This window comes from Mus musculus, chromosome 14 (assembly GCF_000001635.26).
Source record: "Mus musculus strain C57BL/6J chromosome 14, GRCm38.p6 C57BL/6J".
NCBI lineage: Eukaryota > Metazoa > Chordata > Mammalia > Rodentia > Muridae > Mus > Mus musculus.
In genome coordinates, this window is record NC_000080.6 from 55,130,641 (window position 1) to 55,140,085 (window position 9,445).

Sequence of the window (9,445 nt, forward strand, 5' to 3'; positions counted from 1 at the left end):
CTAGTTTTATGTTCTGTTCACTCTTATTCTCGGAACCCTTAAATCCATCCCTACTTATGTTTTCCTGACTTCAGGTTGTCAGAGCTAGGAAACTCAAGAAGTTCAGTAGGGACAGAGGGTCACCTTCTGGGTCATACTATGCTCACCTATAGGGATATGGCTGAATTTTGGGTCTGGCTATGGATCTGGAGGTAAAGATGGGCATTGAGGGTGGGTGGGCTCTGAGGGCTATCAGCTTTGCTTGCTCGGTATCTATTTCAGGGAAGATCATTCATTGCAGGTTCCATAGATAATGCAGGGCTAATTCCTGTGGGCAAGGATGGAGAGGTCAGTCCTGCGGGGAGTGGAGCTGTTCCTGCCTTTAAGGGAAGGAAGACGACTTCTCAGGCAAAGTCAATCCTCTGCCTCATTAGGCCTCTCCTATATGCCTCCATCTCAAGGCACAAGATCAGAACTCTTTTTCAATCATCTTTCTCTTTTTAATTTCCCACCCCTTGGAGTCTGGGCTTTAAGCTTGTGGTGTATATCAACCAATCACATAGTGAGAACTTGTGTTTGGTTTTGGCAACTTGAGCCCTAGGGCTGCTAGAGAGAAGATTCTCAGGATACACTTAGAAGTCTTTACAGAGTTTGTGCATATCTGGAGCTGGGAAATCTCATCTTTGAGACCTTTCTTTTCCTTTGCTACCTTAAAGGTGCTAGAATTAGTTAGCAAGTATCATTAACTACTTTTCTAGAGATGTTGAAAAGTTTTTTTATAGTCATATATATGGTGTATATGTGAGTGTCTTCATGCATGTATATGTACCATTTATGTGTCTGGTGCCTGAGTTGACCAGAAGAGAGCAATAGATACCCTGGAGTTAGAATTACAGCAAATTATCAACTACCATGTTGGTGGTGCTGGGAGTTGAACCTGGGTCCTCTGTAAGAGAGCAGCAATCACTCTTAACCACGGAGCCATTTCTCCAATCCATTTTGTATAGTAATTTAAACAGGTCACAGTATCTACTAGAGGAGTCTTTAGTTTAGTCAAATTGGTACCACAATCTAAATTAGGCAGGGATGTCTAGAAGGAATGAGCCAATATAATGAATATATATTGTAAAAGATGATTTAAAAAAATTTGGCTTACAGACATGTCCAACTTGTGGCCCATAGATGACATGGGCCCCAAGATAGTTATATAGCTATAAATGCAGATCAAGACAATATGGTAAAGTTACTTAAAACATTGTGAGAGTCTTCTTCTCCCACTTCCCCTCCCTCTATCTCTCCTCCTTCTTCTCCCCCCTTCCTCTTTCTCCTTCTGGTTTTTCAAGACGGTGTTTTATTGTGTAATCCTGGATGTCCTGAAACTCAGTCTGTACACCAGGCTGACCTCAAACTCAGAGATCCCCTTGCCTCTGCCTTCCGAGTGCTGTTGTTAAAGGTGTGTGATACCTACCACTGCCCTGCTTTGTGTGTGTGCAATATATATATATATATATATATATAGTCCTCAATTGTGCCATTTTTGAATGTGAACTTTGTATATGACAGTTTTGTACAATAATGTCAATAGGTTGGACACTCATAGATTTGGAAGGGTAACCCCAAAATGTTCATCTTCATACTGGGGAGGCTGAGAACCTCAGTCTATGAGGTTGAATGCCTTAGAAGCTTCAATATGACACCTGAGAGATTCAGTATGAAAGCCCGAGAGATTCCTGAAGAACCACCCTGAAGGCTGGCAAGGTTGAGTTCTGATGTCAGTGATGACAACTAACGTGTTCCTCAGGGGGCAGCAGAGTCAGGCAGCGCTGCCTTTGCCTTGGGCCTTTTTATATCTGAGATGCTAGAAGATGCTGCCTACCTACCCTGACGAATGGACTGCCCTCAGTTACTGCTTCTTGGAAATGTCCTCTCAGACCCTCTCGGACACATTTCTTCCAGGACCATGCATGCTCACACTCAAGATTAACCATTACAGCCACCATTCTCCCCATGACACAGGCCAGAAGCCAGCCTTTGGTTAGCACCAGATTCATTGTCTCTTTCTTCAATATCAAAGCAACTACCACTTGTCCACATTGTAGCTTCAGACTGATCATGAATGCTAGCATATACATATTTCATGCCACTTCATTCCACGTGAGGCTGCCAGATCCATCCTCTAAACCACTGCTCAGTGCTCCTCTGGGCTTTTATTGCTCACAGATCAGCTAGGTACTCAGTGATATCCATATAGTCCCAGTGACTGTAATTTGCCTTTCCAACCATTCCCCAATTATTTTCTGTACTCTTCCAGTTTCCTCCCACTTTCTTGTTCTTGCAGGTTTTGTGTGTATTGTTTAATGCTTCCTCTGTCAGGAGCACCTCTGGTACTTGCAGGGTAAGATTTGGGTTCTCCTGCGGGCATCTGTCCAATTAATCACTGTGCAAGCTAGTTATATACCAACTTGTCACGAGCTAGGATTATTTGAAAGGAGAGAGCCCCCAATTGAGAAAACACCTCCATAAGACTGGGCTGTAAGAAAGCCTGGTGGGCACTTTCTTAATTAGAGATCGATGGGGGAGGGCCCAGTCCATTGTGGGTGGTCCTGGGTTCTATAAGAAAGCAGGCTGAGCAAACCATGAAGAGCAAGCCAGTAAGCAGCACCCCTCCATGGCTTCTGCATCAGCTCCTGCCTCCAGGTTCCCACTATCTTGAGTTCCTGTTCTGGTTTCCTTCAAGGATAGACTACACTGTGGAAGTGTAAACAAAATAAGGCCTTTTCTCTCTAGATTGGCTTTGGTCATGGAGTTTCATCAGAGCAGTAGAAACTCTAAGACAATCACTTGTATATGAAATTTTGTCTAAGCTTCTGATAACCCAATCCAAGACACTAATGTAACAAAGACTTGAATAAAACAGTGGAAGGCCTCCTGTGATGTCTTCACTATTCTAAAGAATATGAATGTCATGTTATAGTCCTCAATCCTCAATATGTGCCTTCCTCTTCAGGTCAGAGAGGAAGCACCACACATTCCAGGCAGTCCAAGGAAGATAAAGGAAGGAAAGGCCAGTCTGGCCTGGTATGCGCACCTTTAAAAACAATTAATTATTTTATTTATCTACATTCCAATATTGCCCTCCTCACGGTCACCCCTTCCAGAGTTCTTCACCCCATCTCCCACATTTGACTCTGAGAGGGTGCCTCCCCTCCACTACACACCAGGCATCCCCTTTCCCTGGGGCATCAAGGCTCTACAGGGGTAGGTGCATCTTCCACTGAGGCCAGGCATGACAGTCCTCTACTAAGTATGTGCTGGGGCCTTGGACCAACACCTGTATGTTCTTTGGTTGGTGGCTCAGTCTCTGGGAGCTCCCAGGGGTGTTAGTCCCCTTCAGTTCCTTCAATCCTTCCCCTAACTCTTCCATAGGGGTCCCTGACTTCAGTCCAATAGTTGGGTGCAACTATCTGTGTCTGTCTCAGTCAGCTGTTGGTAGGGCCTCTCAGAAGACTGTTGGGAGCTGACTCTTAGCAGAAAGCAGTTATCATCTCTGAAGCCATCTTGGGCTATTTACTTACAGGTGGTACTTTTCCACCCTGATGAGAGACTTGTTTTCCTAGCATGATGTTTTTGCAAGAAGCCCACCACAGCTGAACACACTCTGGTAACATCTTGTTTTTTTTCCCTACACATCTTGGACTTGTGATTAAGTGTCTCCAGCTGCACTCCCCAGCGAGTGCATATATACCCATAGGTGCCTTCCAAAAAAGACTTGAGCCTTGATCAGACAGACAGTCTTGTCTCCATTCTTCACATCTCTTGGCCCCCAGTCCCCACTCTCTCTCTTGCAGACCCTGTTGACTTTAATCCCAGTGTTGGAGACGAGAAGCAGGTAGATCTCTGTGAGTTCGAGGTCAGCCTGGTCTACAGATCCAGTTCTAGGACAGCTAGGGTTATAGAGTGAAAGCTTGTCTCAAAACAAAACAAAATAGAATAGAATAAAATAAAATAAAATTTAAAAAGGGCACATTTTTCCCATTTAGGAACACACCCTACTTCTCCATAGTTTATCCAGAAATTGGCTATATGGCCATTCTTAGTTTCAAGGGAGGCTGGGAAATATAGATTTAATTTTAGTTGGTGAGTTACACCGCTAAAAACGTAAGAGGAGAAGATGGAGAAGGTATTAGAGGACACCTATAAGTCTTGGCTACATCCTCCTCCTCCTTAACTCTGCCCAGATCTTTAAAACTCAGCACAAATGGTACTTTCTGCTCAGACCCTTCCTAGACCTCACAGCTACAAGTTACCAGGTCCTAGGGGAGGGCCTGTAGCTCCCTGACACCCACGGCTAATCCAGGGCAAGGAAGGCTTTCTGTTTTGTCTTAATCATCCTTGTGGTGACAATTTTGGCATTATAGCTTTAAAAAAACACAGCAATATTATGAGAATATGTTTTCATTTTAACCCCAGGTGTGGGGACATGGAGCTGCTTCAGACTGTCCACAGCCACTGACTATGATTCGTCTCATGCCCTAGCAGGGGCATGATTTTGCCTGTGGCAGATAGTTTCTGCGATTGTGTGACATTTGAAATTCTGGGGATTTTTCAGAGGATATATAAATGCTAGGGCCTGGAGAGATGGGGTGGGTTGTTGGTTAGTGGTTGGTTGGTGTTGGTCAAGGCTTGCTAAATAATCATGTGCAAAGAAGAAACAGCAAGAAGAAATTAGGTATCCTGATGGCAAAGATCAAACTTGCCCCAAGGAACTCGACACCTCTAATCAGCAGGAAGAAGTCTAACAATAACGCTGCCCCCTTTCCTTTCTATCATTTTTTTCTCTCTTATCTGCCATTAGGGGGTTGACAAGGTGGAAAACTGGGAAAGAAAAGCCCATGAAGTTGCAAACACCAGCTACATAGCTTCATATGTATTTTCCCTAGAGTTGTGAGCTTTTTCAGAGTAGAGCCCCAAGGAATTTCTGATTTGAAACTTGAACTCTACCAAGCCCCATTATCTGGGAATGCTGGGTCAGAGTCTGATCAACCTGGCACAAAGGTAGGCTTTCTCTTTAAGCCAGCTATATGGCATTTTACAAACACTTCTCATTCATTGCTCTCTGTCATTCAGGCATTGCTATCAACGCTAGGAAACATGACAGAGGACAATACAACGAGGACCACTCTTGTAACGATTGTAGAATGTGCCGACTGAAAGCACAGACTCTAAGCTGGGAACGAAATGTCAGATTAAGTTACTCTTTAAAAAGAATTGATGCGTATGAGTGCTTTTGCCTGCATGGATGCCTATGCATCCCATGTGCATGCTGTGTGCACCGAGGCTAGAGAGGGCATCGGACCCTTTCAAACTGGAGTTAGAGTTAGTTGTGAATTATTGTGTGGATACTTGGAACCTAACTGAGTTTCTCCTTCAGAGCAACAACTGAGCCATCTTTCCAGCCTGCATCTCTGCCCTTGAATGCAGCAGTTCAGGACTGTGGTGACAACCGCATGAATTTACACGTGCAAAGTACTTAGAACAGTGACAGTCTCAAAATAGGAGCTAAATCAGCATTAGTTATTATTATTAACCTACAGAATTTTCATTCTTGCAGGAGAGGGACTAGCAAGTAAGTGGAGGGGAAACAGACAGTAAGTGCTATGAAAAAAAACAGAGAGTGAGGCAGGAGAGGGTACGGCTGAAGCGCTGCCATAGACCCTGTGGTTCAGGAAGCAGTGCACGCAGAGGCAGTAAGGCGGGCAGGGACGATGGGAGGCGGGGGTGGTGTGCACAGGTTGATGGGGAGCTTGGGAGATAGTCTGAGAGGCTCTAGGGCCAGATCTTGCTAGGCTTTGTATATAACATTTATATTTGATTCCAGTGTAGTGGCAAGCCTGGGAGGGTAGAGATGAATGATGCTGGTTGCAGAGGAAGGGAGACTGACTTAGACCTGAAAGTGGACTGGGGGTGGGTGGGCATTAGCATGCCATTGCAGTAGCGGGTGAACAGTGGCAGTTTACTTTAGATGGGGAGACATATTTCCCAGAAGTCCCTGTTCATTTTATTTTTTGAGACAAAGTCACAGGTTGATTGTGATCTCACTCTGAGCTTCTGGTCCTCCTGTCTCCACCTCCTTGGAGTGTTGGAATAAAGGGATCTATCACCACGTGCAGTTTAATGTAGTTCTGGGGACTGAACCCCTAGGTTTCGTGCATGCTAAGCAAGTGCTCTATCAGCTGAGCCACATCCCAGTGCTAAGAGGCAGAAAATCCAGTGTGTGTTTTGGAGGTAAAATCAGTGGATATGTTAGGATGCAGAAGGTGAAGTGAAGGCTCGTGGGCGGCTCTCAGGCTTTAGTTCCCTGAGATGGGGACAGAGAGAAGGGCTAGGGGGTGAGTGTGAACTGGGAGTTCCATTGCTTCTGCTCATTGGAGCAAATCCCATAAACTCTCCAATATGTGGTTTCCTCATCTAATATATGAAAATAATGTGATCATAAACAGAAGAACATTGTGGGGGAAGAAATCAGATGTCCGGGTTCCATCAGCTCTGCCATTCACTGTGTGGTCCACAGGACAACTATTTTATTTATTTCTCTATGCCTCACTTAATTCTTTTTGGGGGGGGAGAGGGGGACTTTTTTTGAGACAGGGTTTCTCTGTGGAGCCCTGGCTATCCAGGAACTCACTCTGCAGACCAGGCTGACCTCAAACTCAGAGAGATCCTCCTGCTTTCTCCTTCCGAGTGCTGGGATTAAAAGCATGAGCCACCACCACCACTGTTCTTATTTATAAAACAAGAATGATCACAGAACCTTCTTAAATGCATCACATTTCCTTATTGCTAGTGTGTGTGTGTGTGTGTGTGTGTGTGTGTGTGTTGTCTGCAGAGGTTGGAAGACAATTTTTGAAGTTAGCTTTCTCTTTCTTCCTTTCATGAGTACTAGGGATTGAACCCAGGTTGTCTGGGTGGCTTTTGCTTTTACCTACTTGGGCCATCTTGCCAGCACTCACAGTACCCACTCTTTACCAGTACACGAATACCACAAGAACTGATGTTTACAAAGTGCTTAAAATAATCTCTAGCACACACAGAAAGCCATAGCATTGTTTCAGACATGCATAAATCATTAAGGTAGAATTGTCGTGAACCTTATGCCAGCAAAGTGGTTTATCTCAGTCAGTGACTGTTGTGAACCAGGAAGGAAAAGAGGAGAGGAGGGAAAGGAAAGGAAAGGAGGGAAGGGGAAGAAAGAGATTAGAAGGGAGGAAAGAAGGAAGCAAGCAAGCAAGCAAGCAAGCAAGCAAGCAAGCAAGGAAGGAAGGGAGACCTGTCCCCTCGGGGACACTGGGTCGATTTGCTCTCTTTTCTTTTCTTTCCTTTTCTTTTCTTTTCTTTTCTTTTCTTTTCTTTTCTTTTCTTTTCTTTTCTCTTCTCTTCTCTTCTCTTCTCTTCTCTTCTCTTGTCTTCTCTTTTCTTTAAGTTACATTTTGTTTCTTTTTTAAAAAATATTTATTTATTTATTATATGTAAGTACACTGCAGCTGTCTTCAGACATACCAGTCAGATCTCCTTAAGGATGGTTGTGAGCCACCATGTGGTTGCTGGGACTTGAACTCAGGACCTTCAGAAGAGCAGTCGGGTGCTCTTACCCGCTGAGCCATCTCACCAGCCCAGATTTGCTTTCTTTAGCCTAGTCTTTTGCAGGAAGTGGAAGAAGAAGGAACACGGCTCAATGACTCCTAATTAATTTTTGTAAGACTAGTTTTCCTCCTATATTAAAATTAAACATAGAATCAGGAAAAAAAATCCAGGAAAAAATAAGACTATGGTGCAAAATTTCCCATGATTACAAACAGAAAATCCTTAAGGTGTTGGCAGTTAGGATTCAGCGACATAGAAGAACCGTCAGGAGGCGTGACCACCGGGGACACAAAGCTTATTCAATAGCCAACCTTCCATCCACGCAGGTTACCGTTCTCTTTTTTATTTTTATTTTTAAAATTAGGTATTTATTTCATTTACATTTCCAATGCTATCCCAAAAGTCCCCCACACGCTCCCCCACCCACTCCCCCAACCACCCACTCTCACTTCTTGGCCCGGGCGTTCCCCTGTACTGAGGCATATAAAGTTTGCACGACCAATGGGCCTCTCTTTCCACTGATGGCCGACTAGGCCATCTTCTGATACATATGCAGCTAGAGATACGAGCTCCGGGGGGTACTGGCTAGTTCATATTGTTGTTCCACCTATAGGGTTGCAGATCCCTTTAGCTCCTTGGGTACTTTCTCTAGCTCCTCCATTGGGGGCCCTGTGATCCACCCAATAGCTGACTGTGAGCATCCACTTCTGTGTTTATTAGGCCCCGGCGTAGTCTCACTAGAGACAGCTACATCTGGGTCCTTTCAAAATCTTGCTAGTGTATGCAATGGTGTCAGCGTTGGTTACTGTTCTCTTACGCTTTTTTTTGAAATTTTTATTTTAAATTAAGAAATTAAAACCTCACTATAAAACATTGCAAATAAAAAGAAAATCACACACTGAAATTTGCCAGACCCTGAAAAAACTGATATAACTCAGTGAACTTCTATTCAGTTAGAAGGCAGGTGGTAGGGAACGTCTGCTCAAGAAGTGCTTTTCCCAGGGGCTGGGACTGGCATTGGTGATGTCAGACAAGGGCCCTCCGGTGCTCAGCCATCAGTCCTGTCGTGCATTCCTTTACACGTCCTAGAGTCTCACGTTCTTAGTTTGCACTGTTTTGTGTTGGTTTCTGTGCATTGTATGATCTGTGGGAGGTCGACTCGGTCAACCTTCCTAGGGTTGGGCTCACAGGAGGGCACAGGAGGAAGTAGGAGGGTGGGAGGAGCCCAGGGGCTGGAGGAGCGTTCTGTGGACTGGCTGTGTACAGAATGGTGAAACAGACACCTGCTGCTGAGTCTTAGAAAAATAATTACTGGCTAGGCAAACAGCTATTGAGTCACTAGGTAGGATTAACAGAGAACCACACTCTGAGAAGGCAGGGGAGCGGCCAGGCTCCTAAGGTCTTTGGCTGTGGCCTGGGAAGCCATGTTATCAATCCTCATTTGAATTAACCTGTCATTTTCTAGATCCTGGGCTGTGATCACCTGGTGTGGCCTGGGGGGTGGGTGTTGGAGAGGGATTGACAGCTCCTTAGTGGAAACCTAGAGGGGGACCTTGGGAGTGTTTCCCCATGGGGTGTGGGAAGTGGAGACTGCATGGGAGCCTGATCTCAGTGAATTTCCCAGGAACAGAAATTGGCGTTATTGATGTGAGACAAAGAGTCTCCATAGGCCTAGAGTAGTCCAAGCAGTCATGCACATTCAGGTGTACAGGTATACAGGTGCAGGGGAGTGGGCTCGGGGGGTCCCAGGTAGGCAGGAGAAGTAAGTTACAAGATCACGTTCTCTTCTTTGATCTTTTGTGGGGGACAGAATACATCGCCCTAT